Genomic DNA, 23,978 nt, shown 5'->3' with positions numbered 1-23,978 from the left:
TTAAGACGCTCCTTAAAACCTCCGTCTTTGACCAAGCTTTTGGTTACTGCGCTAATATCGCCTTATGAGAGTTAGTGCCAGATTTTTTTGATAACGTTCTTGTGAAATGCCTCGAGACATTTTACTCTGTTAAAGATGCTGCGTAAATACAATTTATGAATATCTCGATGGTCGTTTTGCACCGTGTATTTGTGTGAAAATGATTCAGCAAAACCTGAGTTGAGAAAGCAACTTGCATATGGTTTACGTTTTTCTTTCCCAATCCATCTTTGGGTTTTTGTAATGTTTTCATCTGTGTATTTTAGGGAGTGGAGTTGTTAATTTCCCGTTTATTTCGCTGCTCATTATACTGGGCTGTCGGTGGGTGTTCCAACACTCCAGCCATAAACACTGCAAGGTTGGGTTAGATAACCCACCTCCAGCAACCATGTCTTCAACCCAAGCCTGGGATGCTCTGCTTGTGTCACGAGTACAACCAGTACAGGGCATAAAATGACTCCTAGATCATCCAGTGTGTAAACTATTGGACAATATCAAGGTCTGCTATTGTACACCTATTATAAATCTGCAGGCAGCGGAAAGAGCATGTGGCAAACGAGTCCCACCCACCCCTTCCCTCAATGACTATTTGACCCACCTGTGACAGAGACTGTGGTTCTCCTATTGGACTATACAGCCACCGAAGAACTCTTGTTAAGAGTGGAAGCAAGTTTTCCTCGATTCCGAGGGACTGCCTATGATGATAAATATGTGTATAATCCCATACTCTCCGATGGTTAGAAAGAAAAGAAAGACTTGCATTTATACAATGTCTTTCAGGACCATCGGATGTCCCAAAGAGATTTACAGCCAATTAAGTACTTTTTGAAGTACTATTATAGTGTAGGAAACGCAGCAGCCAATTTGCACACAGCAAGCTCCCACAAACAGCAATGTGATAATGACCAGATCATCTGTTTTTGTTATGTTGATTGCGGGATAAATATTGGCCCCAGGACACCGGGGAGAACTCCCATGCTCTCTTTTTTCGAAATAGTGCCGTGGGATCTTTTACTTTCACCGAAGAGAGCAGACGTGGACCTAGGTTTAACGTCCCCTCCGACGGTGCGGCGCTCCCTCAGCACTGCCCCTCCGACGGTGCGGCGCTCCCTCAGTGTTGCACTTGGAGCGTCAGCCAAGATTTTTGTTCTCATTCTCCGGAGCGGGACTTGAACCCACAACCTTCTGACTTGGAGGCGAGGCTGCTGCCCACTGAACCACAGCTGACACACAATTTCTCGTCGAGGGAAGGAATTGCGCAGTCAAGCACATTTAAAAAAAAAAAAAAAAACCTGTTTGCCATTTCTTTGTTTAAAATTTGTCACGTTATGATAATATAGATGGTCACAGATGTAGCTGCAGATCTGGGGCAGTACTTGCTAAAGTGGTGCAAGCAATCTATTTGCTGCCTGCTGCAAAAGCCAAGCATGTTTTTTTTTGCTTTGTGTGCGTTTTCTGACTTGCCTTATTAGATATTGCCAGGGACTGCAGAGATCCCAACACTGGTGCATCCTGTTGATGATCCTGAATTGATGGCAGTTTTTCAGTTAAATGATTAAAGAGAGCAGACTCTTCTGCTTTGAGCTTGGAACTGAATTCCTTTTGCGGCTCGGTGTCAAATTTTTATCGCATAATACTCCTGTGAAGCACATTGGAACGATTGGATGTTTCACTACGTTAAAGACACCATATCAATGCAAGTTATTGTAAGCTAAATTGTTAATTATTTTCTACGTTTCTATTGATGCCAGTTCGTTAGAAAAATTCAAGAGGGAGTTAGATGTGGTCTTACCGCTAAAGGGATCAAGGGGTATAGAGAGAAAGCAGGAAAGGGGTACTGAGGTAAATGATCAGCCATGATCTTATTGAATGGTGGTGCAGGCTCGAAGGGCCGAATGGCCGACTCCTGCACCTATTTTCTATGTTTCTAATGTTTGAATAGTGGGGCTATGGGGGAGGAGCAAGGTGGTGGGACTAATTCGATAGCTCATTCAAAGAGCTGGCACAGGCACGATGGGCCAAATGGCCACCTGTGCTGTTGTGTTCTGTGCTGAGAGATTCTCTATTCTATCCCAGTAACTTGAGGTGATCCTTTCCTGTTATCTCCTGAGCCAAATCAGCTCACTTTCAAAGCTTGCTTTTATTATTTCTAGTTTTTTTAAATCTGAGCTGCGTTGGCCCAGGCACTCCAACAGCTAGCTGGAGAACAGGTTACTCTCACATCAAGATCTTGGATCGATTTTCACAGCAGATAGTTGAGGTGCAGATGGAGGAAGGTTTGTTGCCAAATCCTGATTTACTGAGTCATTAATTGGAGTGTTTTTGTCGTGTGGGTAAGCTACATAATTTATTCTATAAGTCGTTTGTTTTCTAGATTTGTCTTAGTGGCAGAAAGAAAGACTTGCATTTCTATAGCGCCTATCATGACCACTACTTTTTACAGCAAGTATTGGAGTGTAGTCCCTGTTGTAATGTTGCACTCACCCCTGAGTCAGGAGGTCATGGGATCAAGGACCACTCTAGGGATGTGAGCCCATCATCCAGGCTGACAGTGCAGTGCTGAGGGACTGCCGCACTGTCGGAGGGGCAGTGCTGAGGGACTGCCGCACTGTCGGAGGGGCAGTGCTGAGGGACTGCCGCACTGTCGGAGGGGCAGTGCTGAGGGACTGCCGCACTGTCGGAGGGGCAGTGCTGAGGGACTGCCGCACTGTCGGAGGGGCAGTGCTGAGGGACTGTCGGGGGGGCAGTGCTGAGGGAGCGCAGTACTGAGCGAGCGCTGCAATGTCGGAGGCCCTGTCTTGCTGTTCAGATGGATGTATACGATCCCGTGGGCACAATTCCGAGAAGATCAGAGAAGTTCATCGAGTGTCCTGGCCATCATTCCTCTGTCAGCCAGCACCATGAATAATAGATTGATTTATCATTTATTGTTGGTTGTGGGACCTGTGCAAATCGGCTACCATGTTTCCCTACAAAACAACATTTCAAAAGTAATGATTTGTCTGTGAAAGGCTTTGGGACCTCCCGAGGATGTGCAAGCTGCCATGTAGGTGCTCCTGATTGCTGGGCAGCCTACACCATCCATGGCTGGGGGAGCTCTGTGATCTCTTGTCGCCAGCTGGTGTGGAGTGTGGGCTGATAGGCCCTCATAGTGTGGCCACACCAGTACCCCTGGCACGGTGGAGATTGGGAGCAAATGCTGAGTTGAGCTGTGGACCCTGCTGCTCCAGAACCTGTTTTACATTTGGCTGCCTTATCGCCTTCTGTCGTTCCTCCGTTGTCCAGTTGGTTCGACAACAAAGTAGAATAAGAAAATGAGAGAGAGAGATTTGGAGACGTGCCTGAAAGGTTTTTGAATTAAAGCTATTGATTTGCACAAGGGGCAAGACAGGAGTCAGCTTGGTAACTGAATCGAAGCTCATGACTTGTGTTAAATTTCCTCCAATCCAAAGGTGCTGCCTGTTTCGCTGGCCCGGATTGTGAGGTTTGGCTTTGATCTCCTGTATCATTGAAATCTCTCTCCCTCCCCGCATTAAGCTTATCTGCTGTCTCTCTCACTCTTCAAACTGGAATCACTCTCTCCCAACAGTTCAACTTCTTTTAGAACCAAACTAAGTCAGCAACTCGGTCTCGCCCTCCACTGCAGTTACCAGTCTTGGCAACTTCATTGCTCTGCCGCCAGCAATAGCTCTGCTTCTCTGCCACGAACCCGGCTCTGGCTCACACCACTGTCCTGAATGACCTCAATCAGCTCGTCAATCAGCCGACTTGTATCTGATTGTCCTGCGACATCAACTAATCATCTGCACTTTCCCCTGACTGACAAGGGACCTGACCATAGTCGCCTGCCTTGTGCAGAATACCCAGTAACAGATCACGCTCAGTGAACCCTTCCTGTTTTGTTTCGCAGTGTGAATCAGTCGCTTGGGATGGTCGGTGAGGATTCTTCACTGCCTTGGCTCTGGACTCTTGGTGCCTCCTCTCCGTACTAGTGGAGTAACTGACGTTATTCTGGCTGTACGGAAATTTTAATTGGGGCGTTCAAAACGCAGCTGCGTATTCGGCTGTTCGGTTGTGAATGTTGCAAAGAAAGAAGACTTGGATTTATATAGCGCCTTTCACGACCACCAGACGTCTCAAAGCCCTTTACAGCCAATGAAATACTTTTTGGAGTGTGGTCACTGTTATAATGTGGGAAACGCGGCAGCCAATTTGCGCACAGCAAGCTCTCACACACAACAACGTGATAATGGCCGAATAATCTGTTTTAGTGATGTTGATTGAGGGATAAATATTGGCCAGGACACCGGGGAGAACTCCCCTGCTCTTCTTCAAAATAGTGCCGTGGGATCTTTTATGTCCACTTGAGAGAGCAGACGGGGCCTCGGTTTAAAATCTCATCTGAAAGACAGCACCTCCAAACATGCAGCATTCCCTCAGTACTGCCCCTCCGACAGTACGGCACTCCCTCAGCACTGCCCCTCCAACACTGCAGCACTCCTTCAGCACTGCACTGGATTGTTGGCCTAGATTTTTTTTTGTGCTCAAGTCCCTGGAGTGGGACTTGAACCCACAACCTTCTGACTCCGAGGCGAGAGTGCTGCCCACTGAGCCACAGCTGACACGATTGGTGGACGAGCTTTGCTGAACTGGAGAACCTTTCTCATCCTGGAATCATAATGTTCTTAACAGCTTATTGTCGAATGGGCCCACCCGCCTCTTCCAACCTTTATCTCTCTCGCCATGCCACAACTTTTCTAGCTTCCTTTCATTTTATCAGTAGTTCTGAGCTTTCCTCACTTCCTTCCAAATATGTCAGCCCACACATCCTCCCAACACTGAAATCACATCGCACGTACTCATTCGTTCCCAGAACCTCCAAACTCTGGCTGTCCTTCCCTCCCTTGGTCATTCCTGGCCCTGTGGCCTTTAATCCCCAAGCTGAACATTGCTTAATCACGCCTTTCACTTTCATTCTGTTCAGCCGAGCTCGTGTTTGGCACATTTGGCCGTGACTCTTTCATCGCAGCCTGTCAATAAAAACCCCCATGTATGTAATGGAGTCCAGCAAACAATGGGGCTGCAGCTGAGAACTTGTTTTCCTCTCCGCTCCCAGCACTTACTGTGGAGTATCTGAAAGGAAGGGCCTTGGCCAGGCCATCAGTGATCTCCGGAGACCGACACTGCAGCGCTGATGTTTGCGGTTGTCAGTGTTCCTTGTGCTGCAGAAGGACCGAGCTAATAGGAGGGGTGGAGCTATGCTGGCTGAAATGTAATCCGCGAAGTGCAAGACCTTAGAGAGGAGCATAGCGTCCTCGGTGAGTGGTGTTGAGCTGGGTGGCGAAGCAGCTGGAAGCCGTCTGGTGATGGGGAACTTGACACTTGTGTTGTCATTGCAGTGCACTAATATACACAGCCAAGCACATGGTCAGGTGGTCAATGCAGGAACTCTGGGCCCATTTAAGACACTTGTGATTTCAAAGGCAGAATGACCTTGATTTGCTGCGTGGCTATTTCCATCAGTATTTTTCTTTGTTGGCATGGTTCTCTGGATACTTTCCTCATTTTGTTTTCACCATTGTCGTGTAGTATTTAAAATAAACACTCTACACCGGGTCTAAGTTTGAAGATTCAAGTAGTTTTTATTTTGCACGAGTGGGGAGCCTGCCTGCTGGTTGTCTGTAGCTGGGCTTCTCCGATGATACAATGTACCAAGCAACTTTTTATACATTTAATGATGCATGTCAGCCTTGTGCACAGTCCCCCACATACTGTTTAATTGGCCCAAAGCCCGCGTGCACAATTGCTGATTGTGTGACGTGAAAGGGAATTGGTCAATCATTGACCTGAGTCTCATACCAGATGGTGTTTCTCCAACATGTTGCATCTGACCCCTTGTTCTGTTTAACTGCCCCTCTGGAGTTGTTGATGCCAGTTCATTGGATATATTCAAGAGGGCGTTAGATGCGGCCCTTACGGCTAAAGGGATCAAGGGGTATGGAGAGAAAGCAGGAAAGGGGTACTGAGGGAATGATCAGCCATGATATTGAATGGCGGTGCAGGCTCGAAGGGCCGAATGGCCTACTCCTGCACCTATTTTCTATGGGCCTCCTGTGGTTCAGCAGTTTGGCTATTTGTAATTGTCCTCAAGTTACAACAGTTAATCATCCTGGGCATGTTATTTTTCGCGTTATCTCTTCTGCCCCGTTAAGCAACTTGGAAAGCTGACCACTACAAAAGCCTATTTAGCTCTTTTTAGTCCCGAGACCCATTCTTAACCCTTTAATTATAGCAGAGCTCGAAAGCCTCACTTCAGTCCCCCCTTTTGGTACTTGGCTACCCAGCCCAAGATTACCAACCTAATTCTACTTCATCCTGTGTCCGCTGCTCCGTTCTGTGGTGATCAGCCACACAGTTTGGGGGACTCGGGATGTGACCTGCAGGGTATTTCAGGGTATTCGGCTAACAACTTTTGCTGTTCCATAATTAAAACTTTTGCTTTCCTTCTCCGTTGCCTCTTTCTGCATGCCATGCATAACCCAATTCCCCATCCAACAGCTAGCACTTACTGTATGACCATCATCATCATAGGCAGTCCCTCGAAATCGAGGAAGATTTGCTTCCAATCTAAAAGTGAGTTCTCAGGTGACTGAACAGTCCAATACGGGAATTACAGTCTCTCACAGGTGGGACAGACAGTGGTTGGAGGAAAGGGTGGGTGGGACTGGTTTGCTGCATGCTCCTTCCGCTGCCTGCGCTTGGTTTCTGCAAGCTCTCGGCGACGAGACTCGAGGTGCTCAGCGCCCTCCCGGATGCACTTCCTCCACTTAGGGCGGTCTTTGGCCAGGGACTCCCAGGTGTCAGTGGGGATGTTGCACTTTTTCAAGGAGGCTTTGAGTGTGTCCTTGAAACGTTTCCGCTGTCCACCTTGGGCTCGCTTGCCACCAATACGTGAGAGACTATACGAATCTACGGATGGATATTATAATTCCCCAATTCCATACATGTTCCCACCATTGAATGTCCTTCAGGGTTTTTCAATGTCCTTTGAATGCTATATGGAATCTGCTTTTCTCAGTGTCCATTTTCAATTGCGTCAAATGTTCTTTGAGACAAGGAATGTCTTGCCAACTTGGTATCTCATATTGTTCCATTTCATCATCCCATCTTGGGTTGTTTAAAGTGATGTTCTCAACATGTTCCTGTCTTTGTTGGAATAGGTATCGGTGGCCTATTTTGACCACAACTTTTGGCGTAAAACAGAAATTATGTTACAGGATCGCATATTCAGCACTAACATATTCGTACTTGGTTCCTTTGGTGGATATGCAGTACGTCCCGTCATCCTGGGCTGCCACCTCAGTCCCTCCATGATTAAGGGGACTAATCTCCAATTTGCAGTTAACCGTCTGAGTGAACCTGCATGCTATACGTTGCCCTCCTTCCATGGGGTTTGCGCACACTACCACATCCAAATATTGTGTGCAACCATCGGTTATGCACCCCTTGAAATGTGCCAGAGTTTTACCGCATAAGGGGGCGTATCGTGGAACTGAACTTGGGATTGGCCTTGTATTTCACTTATGTTCTGTACTGCCCACAGAGGTTTGGCATCTGTACTCTCTATCTGTGGGATAGCTTGAACCAGATCTATTTCAATTCTCTAGTAATACAATTACTTGGGGATAAGAACACTTGTGGTTGTCTTTGAACATCACAGAGGGTAATACCGTCCTTAGTCCATTTGGATAACTGCTCATTATTTATCCAATCGGCTATTTTTCCCAGTTTCATCTGGTTTACATTGTATCGGATGTTCCCCAGTAACCACGTGCTGTACATTGCACATACGAGTTCTTTGTGTTTCTTGGGTTAGATCATTTAGTTGTACACTTATTGATAGTTTGGGCATGAGGCTCTCAGATTTCCTCGCCTTGCAGCATTTGTCTGGCGATCTCATAGAAACATAGAAAATAGGTGCAGGAGTAGGCCATTCGGCCCTTCGAGCCTGCACCGCCATTCAATGAGTTCATGGCTGAACATGCAACTTCAGTACCCCATTCCTGCTTTCTCGCCATACCCCTTGATCCCCCTAGTAGTAAGGACTACATCTAACTCCTTTTTGAATATATTTAGTGAATTGGCCTCAACAACTTTCTGTGGTAGAGAATTCCACAGGTTTACCACTCTCTGAATGAAGTTGTTTCTCCTCATCTCGGTCCTAAATGGCTTACCCCTTATCCTTAGACTGTGACCCCTGGTTCTGGACTTCCCCAACATTGGGAACATTCTTCCTGCATCTAACCTGTCTAACCCCGTCAGAATTTTAAACGTTTCTATGAGATCCCCTCTCATTCTTCTGAACTCCAGTGAATACAAGCCCAGTTGATCCAGTCTTTCTTGATATGTCAGTCCCGCCATCCCGGGAATCAGTCTGGTGAACCTTCGCTGCACTCCCTCAATAGCAAGAATGTTCTTCCTCAAGTTAGGAGACCAAAACTGTACACAATACTCCAGGTGTGGCCTCACCAAGGCTCTGTACAACTGTAATAACACCTCCCTGCCCCTGTACTCAAGTCACCTCGCTATGAAGGCCAACATGCCATTTGCTTTCTTAACCGCCTGCTGTACCTGCATGCCAACCTTCAATGACTGTGACACCCAGGTCACGTTGCACCTCCCCTTTTCCTAATCTGTCACCATTCAGATAATCTGTCTCTCTGGTTTTACCACCAAAGTGGATAACCTCACATTTATCCACATTATACTTCATCTGCCATGCATTTGCCCTCGTCCCTTGTTTCTGACAACTGCGAAGTCCGATCGCTTCCCTTTAGTAAAGGGGTTCTCAAACGTTGGGCTAAGTCTTGAACTTCTTGGTCTATACTGGCTATGTCAAATGTGTTAACAGCTGCCATCCTCGCCACATACCTATAGTGTGTGTCGGTTATTGTTAGACAATCGATCACGTGAAAATCACGCACCGTCTCGTTGTTCATTGTCGGACTATCTCGATCATATGTACCATAAGTATCACCTCAGCGTCTAGCCGTTGTTCCCCATTTTGTTGAATGCCCATTGTACTTGGTCCTCAATTGGCCCAATTAACTATCCAAATTTATTATATCTTTCCTTTTGGCAGTTACCCTTTTAACTCCTTTCTTAGTGATATTTACTTGCCTACGCAAATAATTACTTAATTAAACCAGCGCCCCAAGTCTCATAGTTTGGACTGGGGTAAAACAAAAAGATCCTGTCGCAATGGGACAAGTCAGTTTGGTACCGTACTGGTATTCCCGGTGTATGGTGCTGACACAGTATTCACCCTTCCCTCTTTATACAGATCGTACAGAAAAATGCTGTTTTGCAAATACCTTCATGGTGCAGTTCCATGTTATCCCCTCCCAATTAAACGCGCATGCAGAGGCTGCATGTTCTACCATGTTGTCGAGGCAAATGAACAAGTCCTGAGCTTGAGCACACCCAATACGGCCTGGGGCTATGCAGGTTTTTCCCACCCACCCAGGTTATATTTCCGGTGTTCATTGTAGCTTGCTAAATTTTCTCCAGCATGATTGGGTAATACCTTACTATCTCCAACAGGGTAAATGACACTCGGCCACCGGGTACACCTGTACCAACCGTCTGACTTGGCACAGAGTCTTCATAAGTTGGTAAGTGGACATTGCCCTCGGTCTCGATCAGTTACCCAGAAAGAGAGCTTTCCCTCTCCAATATGCTGCAGGTTTCCTTGGGCTTGTTCCACTAACCAAGATCCATACATTACTTCCAGCTGTTTTGTTGAAGACGATTTGTTCCTCTTCTATAATCTGGTTTGCTCCCTTTTTCGCATTAAACCAGTTGCAACATATTACTCAGGCCTCACCGCCTTCTGTTATGATTCCCCCCAATAGTCTCGGCACCATTCCCGTCAAGGTCCGATCAAGCCCATCACTCTCCCTGAACTCAGTGCAGGTTGTACTGGCCCTCTGCCAAAATCCCTTGATCATTCTCCCATGTAGCCGCGCTGATTTAGGCTTGCACCACCCAGGTAGTCCCACTTTGGTCAGATTCAATATTACAGGTACCACTTTGTAATGGAGCGGGCAGGGAGGTGGAGCTGAGTCCATGATCAGATCAGCTATGATCTTATTAAATGGCTCAAGGGGCCGTACGGCCTACTCCTGTTCCTATTTCTTATGTTCTTATGTTATCATGGTACAATATCATCTGACTTGAGATTACCATTCGCCTATTTGTTGGCCCTGGGATGTGTTTATGACAAACAATTCGCTTTTCCCACAAATCTGTTTTCATTGGAGAAAGGAGCCTTTGGATGAGCTTTTTTTTAAACTTTATTGCTTGTACAACCGCGCTCCCGTCCTTGCACCCCTTGTTATACAGTGGTATGATTACCCCTATCCTATACCCTTGGCTGTCCCTACTTCTACCATTCATGATATGTCTCTTACTACTGAGATTGACGGGGTTTGTGAGGCATGTCTGTGGTCAGGAGGTGGTTCCAGATCTGGGACCCGAGGAGATTCTTCCAGCTCCCATGTCCTGTCCACTTCCCTTTGGACCATACTGTACCTGATTAGGTGGGGGTATCACATTAGGCACCCCTTCTTCCTCATTCCCCTGGAGAGGACGAATCCAGCTCCCCATGTTCATAACCGTTTCCTCTGGTGAACTGGAAAAATTTAATCTGATTAATATAAAACCATTTAATTCTCCCAGGTAGCTGGGCTGCATATACCATGGGACTAGCTTTATCAACGATATTACACAGTCCCTTGTACCGGAGTTCAAAACTTCCACCCTGGCATAGTTTTGTTCCATTACCTGGCCTCCCACCTCCCACTCCTGAGATTTACTCGGGGCCAGATGTAGTGGGTTACGTTGGTGTGCTCTCCTGATCCCTCGGGCACAATCCACTAACCCCTTTAAACAACATCGCCTCTTCCCAATGGTCCCCAACTTAAAAAAAAAAAGAAACAAGAGAATCTCTTGTGACTCTGCTTAAGAGCCCGAGGGGTTCATTTGTAACATGATCCTAAAATTCCTTCTACCCCAGGAGCAAATATTCTCTTCAAATTAAGAACATTTCCAATATTGAAAAGGTATCGCCCACTGAATAATAAGAGTTCACAGCTGCCTGTGAAAGAGTTAACTTCCCTTGTTTCGAAAGCCGACAAACACAGACACCATCAATCAATGTCAACTTCAGTCCCACAGCTTGCAGCCTTTTCAGTTTAACTCTCCAATTAAAAATCTTTTACTTTTGTAAAGTCTCTGTGCTTTGACTCCAGTAAAACAACTTCGCGCACAATAACATATTTCATCCTTTTCTCCCCAGTTACACATTGGTCAGAATTTTTTTAAAACCATACCAATTATTGATGTGAAATGCCTTATGTCCAGAACTAAAGGCTCTCCACACAATTTACACCAAGTTGAATTTTATCATAGCCATAATAAAATTCTGATTTTTAATAGGTTAATTAACCACCGTAATTCCAATCTTAAACTTCCCAATGGCACTTGGAAAAGTGGGAGGAGCCACAGTCACACAAAGGAACATGCTTTCCCAAAAACTTTAAACACTACAGAAAAAAATAATAGAACAGTGAGAAAGAAACATGATCTCTCCTTTTTATTAAGTCATAACTATCCATTATTCCTAAACCAGTTTCAATTTCTGATCCCCGTACACTCTAAGTGCACATCCAAGTACTTTTTAAATGTGGTGAGGGTTTCTGCCTCTACCACCCTTTCATGCAGTGAGTTCCAGACCCCCACCACCCTCTGGGTGAAGAGATCTTCTCTAAACCTCCCCCAATTACTTTAAACCTATGTCCTCTGTAGGTTTTAGCACTTTTATGTGCTATATGCCTCCAATTTCATGGTTTGAATTCCCACTAAAGATCTTTTTTTGAAAGATTCTTTCCTGCTTTTTTTTAAGAAACGGTCACCATAGCAACTAACTTCGACCCTTATTTCTTGCAGCATAAAGGGCCCCTCTCTTTCCACATTCCACACACCACTTTTGTCCGAGTTTGTTGCAGTTATAACGGACTTCGAGTTTTTCTACCCACCCTCACTGTCTCCAAATTTACAGATGACACTAAGATGGCTGGCGGTGTGAGCTGTGAGGAGGATGCTAAGAGGCTGCAGGGTGACTTGGACAGGTTAGGTGAGTGGGCAATTGCATGGCAGATGCAGTATAATATAGATAAATGTGAGGTTATCCACTTTGGTGACAAAAACAGGAAGGCAGATTATTATTTGAACGGTGACAGATTAGAAAAAGGGGAGGTGCAACGAGACCTGGGTGTCATGGTACATCAGTCATTGAAAGTTGGCATGGAGATACAGCAGGCGGTAAAGAAGGCAAATGGTATGTTGGCCTTCATAACTAGGGGATTAGAATATAGGAGCAGGGAGGTCTTATTGCAGTTGTACAGGGCCTTGGTGAGGCCACACCTTGAATATTGTGTTCAGTTTTGATCTCCACCATTAATGGCACTGTTTGAGTAGCAGCAGCATGTGTGTGTGAGGATCCTGTGTGGCCCTGCTTCCTTGGATCTTGGCTCCGGTCCACACCGTAACACCACTGACTGTAGGAACTCAGCCTGTGGGGATCATCGCAGCAAGCTCAGCCCCTCCAGGTGATGGTGCAACGCTGCAATGTGCCAATACAAAACCTCATTGTGCCCCCCCAACGTTTACTTCTGAACACAAGTGTTAGTTTCTGTAAAAGGACAGTGGCTCACGACATCACTTGGCAATGCCTCAAAGCATTGGTCACACTGTGAGCGACTTTGAATTGCTGTGACACTCTGAAGGTAAAGCTGGCAGCTGTTTGTCACACAGCAAGAGCCCACAAACAGCAGTCAGACTTTTTTTTTTTGGAGTGTTGAGGGAGAAATGTTGGCCTGAACATCAGAAGAGCTCCCCGCTGTTCATGCAGTGTCACGCTATCTGAGCAAGGAGATGGAACCGGCTTTAACAGCGTAGCCCAAGGGCATGGGTGATATTGGCACAACATGTGATGACGGTGAACATTAGAAACATGGAAAATAGGAACAGTTGTCGGCCATTTGAGCCTGCACCGCCATTCAATATGATCATGGCTGATCCTCTATCTCAACACCATATTCCCGCTTTCACCCTATACCCCTTGATACCTTTTGTTTCTAAAAATCGATCTATTTCCCTCTTAAATATATTTAGTGACTTGGCCTCCACAGCCTTCTGTGGTAGAGAATTCCACAGGTTCACCACCCTCTGAGTGAAATTTCTCCTCATCTCGGTCCTAAATTTCCTACCCCGTATCCTGAGACTGTGATCCCTGGTTCTTGACTTCCCAGCCAGGGGACACATCCTCCCTGCATCCAGTCTGTCCAACCCAGTCAGAATTTTATTCATTTCAATGAGATCCCCTCTCATTCTTCTAAGCTCTAGTGAATACAGGCCTAGTCGACCTAATTTCTCCTCGTATGACAGTCCTGCCATCCCAGGAATCAGTCTGGTGAACCTTCACTGCACTCCCTCTCTGGCAAGTATATCCTTTCTTGGGTAAGGAGACCAAAACTGCACATAATACTCCAGGTACGGTCTCACCAAAGCCCTGTATAACACTAGTAAGACATAAAAACATAAGACATCCTTAATCCTGTACTCAAATCCTCTTGCAATGAAGGCCAACATACCATTTGCCTTCCTCACTGCTTGCTGCACCTGCATGTTTGCTGTCAATGACTGGTGTACAAGGACACCCAGGTCCCTTTGTACATCGACACTTCCCAACCCATCGCCATTTAAATAATACTCTGTCCTTATGTTTTTCCCACCAAAGTGGATAACTTCACATTTATCCATGTTATACTGCATCTGCCATGTGTTTGCCCACTCACTCAACCTATCTCAATCGCCTTGCAGCATCTTTGCATCCTCCTCACAATCCCACCTAGTTTTGTGTCGTCAGCCAACTTAGAAATATTACGTTTGGTTCCCTCATCCAAATCATTTATATATATATATATATATATATATATATTAACTTGGAGCTTCCTTCTCCGAGTGTTTCGGGAGATTTAGCACCTCTCACCGGATGCAGACATGTTTTCCTTGGGGATCGTATTCTTCAAATAGCTGAGGAATTTTGGGCTTAAAAAATAATAAATAGCTGCCACATTTGCCTTCAGAATGGGACGGTTCTGGTCTTCATGTTATACGAAGGATATAGAGGCGCTGGAGAGAGTGCAACCAAAGATTTAAAATGCCTTAACCAAAGCGGAGAGGTTATAACTATCGAGAAAGATTGAACAGGCTGGGGCTCTTGTCCAGAAACAAGAAGGCTGAGGGGTGATCTAATAGAGAGAGGTCTTTAACATTATCAAAGGGTTTGATCGGGTAGACGTATAGAAGCTGTTTCCACTTGTGGAGGAATCCAAATCTCGGGGCCTGAAATATAAGCTAGTTGTCAATAAATCCAGTAAAGCAAGATTTGGATTGACATAGCGCCTTTCACAACCACCGGATGTCTCAAAGCGTTTTACAGCCAATGAACTAATTTTTGGAGTGCAGTCACTGTTGCAATGTAGGAATTTTGCAATAGGGAATTTAAGAGAAGCATCTTTCCCCAGAGAGTGGTGAGAACGTGGAAGGTGCTACCACAGGGAGTGGTTTAGAAGAGGAGATGCATGTGTGCAGGACATGTCTCCAGCTTCAACTACTCGAGCTCCACGTTTCTGAGCTTGAGCAACAGCTGGAGTCACTACGGTGCATCCTGAGAGCTACGTGGATAGCGAGTTTCAGAAGGTGGTCACCCCGCAGCTTAAAAGCATGCAGGTCGAGGGGAAGTGGGTAACCTCCAGACAAAGAAAGAACGCGAGGCAGGTAATGCAGGAGTTCCCCCTGAATCCATCTAACTTTCCACCGATATTCTCTTCTGAGCACAGGTGAGGGCGATGGTGTCTCTGGAGAGTGCAGCCAGAGCCAAGTCCAATGCACCATGCGTGGCTCAGCTGCACAGGGGGAGGGACAAAGAATAAAAGAGCTGTGGTGGTAAGGGATTCTAGTTTGGGGACTAGAGAGGTATTTCTGCAGCCTTGGGCGTGACTCCAGGATGGTACTGTGTCTCCCTGGTGCCAGATCAAGGATATCACAGAGCGGACCCAGGGAATTCTGGGGGGGGAAGAGAGTAAACAGCTCGAGGTCATGGTCCATATCGGGTGGGGGGTTGGGGTGGGGGGAGTCGGGGGTTTGGGGTGGGGGTTGAGTGGGGAGCGGGGGGTTGGGCGAGTTTGGGGTTGCTGGTCGATGAGCGACAGGGAGCCTCAAACTCCTGCTGCAGGCTGCTGCTCGCTTCCGTTTTGCACAAAACGTGCACTTGTGGCAAAACCTCCAACCATCGATGAGCTCAGCTCACCACAAGACTGACAGCATTCCTGCACGCAGCGTTCTGGATCAGTCGCAAATAACTGGGGGTGCTGCTGGACCCCCAGTCTCCCAACCAGACACCAGACTTCCCCCAACCGACCGACTTTTAAAGAAGAAAGACAGACATGGATTTCGCTCACGCCTTTCACGACCACCGGACGTCCCAAAGCGCTTTACAGCCAATGAAGTACTTTTGGAGTGTAGTCACTGTTGCCATGTGGGAAACGCGGCAGCCAATTTGCGCACAGCAAGCTCCCACAAACAGCAATGTGATAATGACCAGATTATCTTTTTTTTGTTATGTTTGAGGGATAAATATTGGCCCCAGGACACCGGGGACTGCCCTAGGATCTTTTTACATCTACCCGAGAGCAGCCGAGGCCTCGGTTTAATGTCTCATCCGAAAGATGGCCCCTCCGATGGTGCGGCGCTCCCACAGTACTGCCCCTCCCGACGGTGCGGCGCTCCCTCAGTGCTGCCCCTCCGACAGTGCGGTGCTCCCTCAGCACTGCACTGGAGTGTCAGCCTAAATTTATGTGCTTAAGTTCCTGAAGTGGGACTTGAACCCGCAACCTTGTGACTCCGAGGCGAGTGTGCTGCCCACTGAGCCACGGCTGACACAGTTTCGAGGCACTATCGGTGGTAATGAGGCATACAAACCAGAAGGAGCCACCTTTGATTCTTCCTCTGTACGGAGCTCGCTGATTCCATTCCAGTCTGCAGTTGGATTTATTCCTCATGGGGTAGGGAGGTGAACTGCTCCTGATTGTAACCCAATCACCCCTGTGTGTAGATGGTGGGTGAGAACCATACTGAGTTCAGCTGTGAGAACCTCACAGATGAGCAGCTTGTTGGCACTCGCTTGGCTGAGGTCTTGCAAAGCACTCTGCACCCATGGAACAGTGTTGGAGGGAGTGTCTGCAGCGTCAAGGCAGGCAGAAAGTGTTAATTTTTTATTGTTGAACAAAGCTTGCTTTCACTGAACCTTGCCCAGACTGAGTGGATGGCAGTCATACCTCTCGCAAGTTGTACGGTGCGTTGTGGTGCCCCTGCAATTCATTTTCTTGTACACCCGAGTCATCAGCACAAAGCGGTGATTGTTCAATACTAACTGGCCCTGAATTATCAGCATCAGCTGGTCCCAGAGGTGGAAGACAGTTACATCTACTGCAACACCCAGTCCCTGATCCATTTGTTTGCACCGTTTACATACTGTATACTTGTCTCCTGACAGTCTGTGTTATTTTTGGGTTTCCACACTTCACCTGTGTGCTCTCCTTGAACTGGTGGGACAGTGTCCTGGTTCCACACCTCGATCAAAGACTCTCCCGGAGTCTGTGAGTCCATATTGATTGAGTTGACTTGACCCCGCTCTCTTTCCGTCTGGAGAAATGGGCCATCGTTCTTTCGTCTCGCTCCTCCCCCCAGCCCGTGTAGACTCATTGAGATCAGCCCAACTCTGCATTAGTGTCACTGGGATTTCAGTGAAACATTCAGGTGGATGTCAACTTCATGCTGCTGTACTTGTGATTTTGAACATTAAGCAGAACACTTCATCTGTAGATTTCAACAGTCTGAATTTGGGTTGTGACAAGAGTATTTTGAGCCGAGATGGTGGTTACAGGTTTGGCACTGGAGGTGATGAACAAGCACATTGTCACACTGAGGTGTACTGGTTTAAGGGTAGTCTCTTTTCTGTATTATGTTGCTATCAATATATTAAAAACCTTGCACAGGATGTGCACTTCCTGTCCACAGCCTCACTTCCTATTGTCACACTAATTCTGTTTAGATTGGTTCAGTTTTTCTGCACCAGCTGTTGCAATGTCGTTGCAGGCTCTGGCCACTAGCTGGCTCTGTGGAGCAAGTTTCTGAAATTCTCTCTACTCCACAGGCAATGTACTGGGTTTATATCCCCTTCGGATTTCCTGTCCTACAGGAACGTAAGAAATAGGAGCAGCAGGAGGCCATACGGCCTTCGAGCCTGCTCTGCCATTCAATAAGATCATGGCTGATCTTTGACCTCAACTCCACTTTCCCGCCCGCTCCCCATATCCCTTGATTCCCCGAGACTCCCAAAATCTGACCATCTCATTGGCCCGTTCAATATAGAATCACGCAGCACAGAACATCATTCGGCCCATCGTGTCTGTGCCGGCTCTCTGAAAGAGCTATCCAATTAGTCCCCTTAAAACAACGTGTATTTATATAGCACCTTTAACGTAGTAAAACGTCCCACGGCGCTTCACAGACGAGACAATAAATTTGACACCGAGCCACATAAGAAGAAATGACGGTAGATTGGTTCAGAGGTAGGTTTTAAGAAGCGTCTTAAAGGAGGAAAAAAAGGCAGAGAGGTTTAGGGAGGGAGTTCCAGAGCTTGGGGCCCAGGCAGCTGAAGGCACGGCCACCAATGGTTGAGCGATTATAATCAGGGATGCTCAGGAGGGCAGAATTAGAGGAGCGCAGACATCTCTGGGATTTGTGAGGCTGAAGGAGATTACAGAGATAGGGAGGGACGAGGCCATGGAGGGATTTTTAAACAAGGATGAGAATTTTGCAACCGAGGTGTTGCTCAACCGGGAGCCAATGTCGGTCAGCGATCACAGGGGGTGTTGGGTGAGCGGGACACGGTGCGAGTTAGGACATGGGGTGATGGGTGAGCGGGACATGGTGCGTGTTAGGACACGGGGCAGCAAGCACTGGGGGTGATGGGTGAGCAGGACACGGGGCAGCGAGCACAGGGGGTGATGGGTGAGTGGGACTTGGTGTGAATTAGGACACGGGCAGCCTGGTCGATGGGCCCGGTGACCTCAGGTTTACGTAGGGTAGAAGCTGGGAGGCCAGCTAGGAGTGTGTTGGAATAGTCCAGTGCAGAGGTAACAAAGGCATGGATAATGGTTTCAGCAGCGGATGAGCTGAGGCAGGGGAGGAGATGGGCGAAGTTACGGAGGTGGAAGTCGGTGGTTTTAGTATGTCGCGGATATGTGGATGGAAGCTCAGTCCAAGGTTGCGAACAGTCTGGATCAGCCTCAGCCAGATGCTAGGGAGAGGGTTGGAGTCGGTGGCTTGGGAAGGCAGTTTGACGGGGACCAAAGACAATGGCTTTGGTCTTGCCATTTAATTGGAAAAAATTTCTGCTCATCCAGTACAGGATGTCGGACAAAGAGTCTCATAGTTTAGAGACTAACGGGTTCAAGAAAAGTGGTAGCGAGGTCGAGCTGGGTGTTGTCAACGTACATCTGGAAACGGATGCTGTGTTTTCAGATGATGTCACCAAGGGGTAACGCGTAGATGAGAAATAGGAGGGGCCCAAGGATAGATCCTCAGGGGATACCAGAGGTAACGATGCGGGGGCTTGGAAGAGAAGCCGTTGCAGGTGATTCTCTGGCTACGATTCGATAGCTGAGAATGGAACCAGGCGAGTGCAGTCCCACCCAGCTGGACGGGTAGAGATCCAATTCCCTTTTGGAAGTCACTCTTGAATCTGCTTCCACCGCCCTTTCAGGCAGTGTGTTCCAGATCACAACAGCCTGCTGTGTTTTATTTTTAAAATTCTCCTTTTCTCACCTCTGGCCTCTTTGCCAATTATTTTGCATCTGTCAGTTGCCAGCGATCTGATTGATCTATGAGAATCTTACATTCCCCAGATTTTTAAATTAATTAAGTTTGTGATAATATTGTCATGGAGGCAGATTGGATTGATAAGAATCTAACCAAACATGCTGCTCTAGAAGTCAAACAATTGTTTATTTTGTCGTGCCACAGGAAATAAGCTTGTCGACAACATTGAGTGTCCCAGCACTCTGTGGCTCTCGACGACCAGAACGCCATGATAACAGACAGCCCAATCAGTACCAGGGTGTTTTTTTTGCTGAATCTGTTGGTTTGGGTTGACTTGGAGTGAGACGGGCTGGGTGTGAGTTGGCGTTGGGTTTGTGTGTGGTGTGTTAGCGAGCCTGGGTGATGGGCCCCAGTGGGTGACCTTCGATAGCCCAGGGCTGTGTTGGTGGCTGCACTTGCACTTTGCAGCAGCTCTGTGGTGACGTTTTTGACTTGCAAATGTGCCGTGTAACTCTGCACAAAGCATGTACTGTACAAGCAAAGCTGAACAGGGGAAATGCTGGAGAAACACAGCATTAACACGTGCAGTGAAAAAGATGGGCAAACACTCAGGCTGTAGCGCAGACCAGACCCACTGTCGCTACTGGAGCTTGAGACCTAAACGGATTCTTGGCAGTGTTCATCTCTCGACACCTTTCACAAGGGGAAGAACCGGCTGACCATTACCCCTCCATTTTTCTCTCTCCATTTCCGATTCCCAGCTGTTTCTTTTTAGCTGGAGCCCGAGTATAACTCAGGCTGCCGACAACACGATGAGATATGGAAAGGGTTTCAGTGCGGAGGGCGAGTGAGGACAGATTGAAACTGTCTGCGAACCTTGCTCAACCTGGCAGTCCAGCTCAGTCAGTTGCCTGTGTCGGGTTCAGATTTCAATCGACACGGTAATCACGGGGCGGGCAAAGAGAGTCTTGTTTCAGCAATGATTATCCCAGTGTGGTACAGACACTGACTCACTTCTGTTTCGTTGCTGATGGAGCTGAGAAAAGGGTTTGTTCAATTTCGAGCAGCAGATACTGCCGGGTGATGCAATAATTCTAAAACGACTTGGCGAGCTTGAGAGGCCGCTCTCCTCTTTGTGACACCCCAAGAGCACTCCGAGAGATGAAATATCGTTTGTCTTGAGGCAAATCAGGTGACTGGCTTGTTTTGAGTAGTGGGAGGAGGTGGAAAGATTGGCTGGGTATCTGACCTGTGTGTCGCACCTGGATATGGAAGGTACCTGGAGGGGGGAAATCAGGTGGACTCTGTTTTCTCAAGTGCATTCTAAACTGTTTTTTGTCGTGTGATATGGGCATCGCTGTCCATCTCTGGTTGCCCTGAGAAGGTGGTGATGGACAGTCCTGGGTCACAAGTCCATGTGGTGTTTGTGCACCCGTGATGGGCAATTCCAAGATTTTGCCCAGTGACGATGAAAGAAAGACTTTCATTTATATAGCACCTTTCATGACCACAGGACGTCTCAAAGCACTTTACACCAAATGTATTACTTTGAGTGCAGTCACTGGTGTAATGTAGGAAACGCGGCAACCAACTTGCGCACAACAAGCTCCCACAAACAGAAATGTGATGACCCAGATAAACTGGTTTTTGTTACGCTGATTGAGGGATAAATATTGCCCAGGACACCGGGGATAACTACCCTGCTCTTCTTCGAAATAGTGCCCTGGGATCTATTACGTCCACCTGAGAGAGCAGACGGTGCCTCGGTTCAGCATCTCATCTGAAAGACGGTATCTCTGACAGTGCAGCACTGCCCCTCCGACGGAGCGGCGCTCCCTCAGCACTGCCCCTCTGACAGTGTGGCACTCCCTCAGCACTGCCCCTCCGACGGAGCGGCGCTCCCTCAGCACTGCCCCTCAAATGGAGCGGCGCTCCCTCAGCACTGCCCCTCCGACGGTGCGGCGCTCCCTCAGCACTGCCCCTCCGACGGTGCGGCGCTCCCTCAGCACTGCCCCTCCCGACGGTGCGGTGCTCCCTCAGCACTGCCCCTCCCGACGGAGCGGCACTCCCTTAGCACTGCACTGGAGTGTCAGCCTAGATTTTTGTGCTCAAGTTCCCGGAGTGGGATTTGAACCCACAACCTTCTGACACAGGCCAGTGTGCTACCCACTGCTGACACAATGTCCTATCAGGATGGTATGTACCTTGGAGATGATGATATCGCTGCTCTTGTCCTTCACAGAGGTGGCAGAGATTGCAGGTCTGGGAGGTGCTGTTATATGATGTGATAGCTCAAAGTGCTTGTGTTTTGCACTCTGTGTATCTCTTTGTGTAGCGAGTAGTGAAAGCTGATACGCAGCAGGGACCTGCTAATGGTTTAGGATTCCATCAGGGAATGGTTTGTTTAATGGTTTGTGTGTGTGTTTGGTGGGGAGGAGGGGGTCTGCTGATCATTTCGAGTGCAGTGGTGACTGGTTGTTGTAGCTGTGCCTTGTGGGGGGGAATAAGGCTGCTCACTCAGCAGCTCCCGCTGTCACGTATTGGAGAATTGGTCGAGTGTGCGAGGAGTAAGTAGCTGCGGAACACAAGAGTACGCGAGCTGGCAGAATGTCCTGGTTTGACCTGTGACTTCCTGTCACTCGGGAACAACTGGATATTTCCTGGGCTTGTGAGAGAGGAAGAGGCTTATTTATTTATACTAACACAGATATCCCTTCTCTGCATGCAAAGGTTTGTGTAATTAAAGTTTAATGAGAGCTCTTCATGGGGCTACAATTTTTTTATAAAGTACCCTAACAAAATCCCCACTCCCTGGTCCAATAGTGAGACAGGTATGATCATGACCCTGTCCTATTTGCCAGTGCTCAGCACGTGGTTGGTAGAATGGCCGCAACGAACAGTTCTAGATTTCTCAGCGCACCCTGTAGTTTTTACACACAAACAATCCTTACAGAACAAAAAAAACAATGAGCATTTACAGCTTTCACAACCTCGGGGTGTTCGAAAGTGATTCGCAGCCAATTAATTGCTTTTTGAAGTGTAGTCGCTGTTTTATGGGGAAAATATGGCAGCCAGTTTGTGCACAGCAAGCTCCTGCATGTTGTGTTGAGATACATTAGCATTGAATCAGTTTCTGTAGGTGGTGATTGAGGGATTAATATTGGTCGGGATACTGGAAGAACTCCCTTGCACTTCGAATAACTTCAACAACTTGTATTTATATAGCGCCTTTAACGTAGTCAAATGTCCCGAGGCGATTCACAGGACCGATTATCAAACAACATTTGACACCGAACCACATAGGGAGATATTAGGGATCAAAAGCTTGGTCAAAGAGGGAGGTTTTAAGGAGCATCTTAAAAGAGGAGAGGTAGAGAGACAGAGATTTAGGGAGGGAATTCCAGAGCTTGAGGCCCAGGTACCTGAGGGCACGGCCGCCAATGGTAGAACGATTAAAATTGGGGATACGCAAGAGGCCAGAATGGGAGGAGTACAGAAATCGGGGGTTTGTGCGGCTGGAGTAGGTTATAGAGATAGAGGGGGGGCGAGGACCATGCAGGGATTTGAAAATAAAGATGAAAATTTTGAAATCGAGGCGTTGCCGGACCGATGTAAGTCAGCGAGCACAGAGGTGATGGGTGAATGGGACTTGGAGGCGAGTTAGGATACGGGCAACAGGGTTTTGGATGGTACCACCAGGGCAGATTGAGACTTGTAAGTATATAGAAACTATTCTCTAGAGTTTAGAAGAATGAGAGGTGATCTCATTGAAACATACAGAATTCTTACAGGGCTTGACAGGGTAGAAACAGGGAGGATGTTTTCCCCGGGCTGGGGAGTCTAGAACCAGGGGTCACAGTCTCAGGATAAGGGGTTGACCATTTAGGGCCAAGATGAGGAGAAATTTCTTCACTCAGAGGGTGGTGAATCTTTGGAATTCTCTGCCACCGAGGCCTGTGGAGGCTCAGTCTTTGAGTATATTCAAGACAGAGATCGATAGATTTTTGGATATTTTGGACAGTGCAAGAAAGTGGAGGTGAGGTCGAAGATCAGCCATGATCTCATTGAATGGTGGAGCAGGCTCGAGGGGCCGAATGGCTGACTCCTGCTCCTAATTCTTGTTCTTATGTTCACGTTCGTATACAGTAAGAAAACTTAATGAGCTGATGTGTCAACAGATAGAGAGAGAATATAGGCTGGTGGCGTGTCGCATAGACAGAATCCGGTCAGCTGAGGATCCCAGTTTGAGCACCTGTGCTTTAGACTGGACTTGAGTCCTCAAGGGTATCAAATTATTTTTTAAAAACACTAACTCAAGCATGTGGGAATGTCCTTTCAGGTGTAAGGGTGTGTACATGCTCACATGTTTTGAGTAATTGCTGTATGAATATTTTGGTTTAAGATAGAAAGGACAATGTTTTTCACACTCTTGGTTGTTTGCTGTCGGTACAACGCCGCTCACTGCCGAGTCTCAGCCATTGGCTATTCTTTGAGTTTTCAGGTTAGAAAATGCGAGCTTTTGGCAAGTTTGAATCCAGTGAGTTAAGAGTGTGTGTGGGTGTTATGCCAGATTGCGATGCTGGTTCAGTCCGGATTGAATCTGATGGGAGTAAGCCTCAATCTTTCCCCCTCCTTTGCTATGTGCGTGGAAGAAAAAGTGAGCTTGGTATTCCGCCGTAATGTCCTGAGGGAGTGCACGTCCCCATTAGCTGCGTCACACAGCAGCAGGTTATGTGAATTTATTCTCGGGTGTGAGAGGGAGCAAGGCAATAGACGCAATTATTCTGTGAGATTTTGAGAGGTTGGTGAATCAGTAACAACAACTTGGCATTTATACAGTGCCTTTAATGTATGGTGGGGCGGAGGTAGTGAGGCATTTGCCAAGAGTCCAGACATGGAGGAACGCAGAGCCTGTCCTAACTCGCACT

General features: G+C 47.4%; 1 protein-coding gene across 2 annotated transcripts in view; it reads left to right on the top strand.

Moving 5' to 3' along the window:
* Positions 1 to 23,978, top strand: part of tyk2 (tyrosine kinase 2) — a 116,214-nt gene that overhangs the window by 2,274 nt on the left and 89,962 nt on the right. Inside the window, exons 2-3 of one of the 2 annotated variants that reach the window (XM_070867148.1) lie at positions 9,643 to 9,713; positions 12,161 to 12,235. The exons of the other annotated variant lie outside the window; for it this stretch is intronic. The gene's annotated coding sequence lies outside the window, so the exon portion shown is untranslated. The remainder of the gene's footprint in view (positions 1 to 9,642; positions 9,714 to 12,160; positions 12,236 to 23,978) is intronic. 2 annotated transcript variants of the gene reach the window in all.

This window comes from Pristiophorus japonicus, chromosome 24, assembly GCF_044704955.1.
Source record: "Pristiophorus japonicus isolate sPriJap1 chromosome 24, sPriJap1.hap1, whole genome shotgun sequence".
NCBI classification, from domain to species: Eukaryota; Metazoa; Chordata; class Chondrichthyes; family Pristiophoridae; genus Pristiophorus; species Pristiophorus japonicus.
This window is presented reverse-complemented; position numbering and strand designations above follow the sequence as displayed.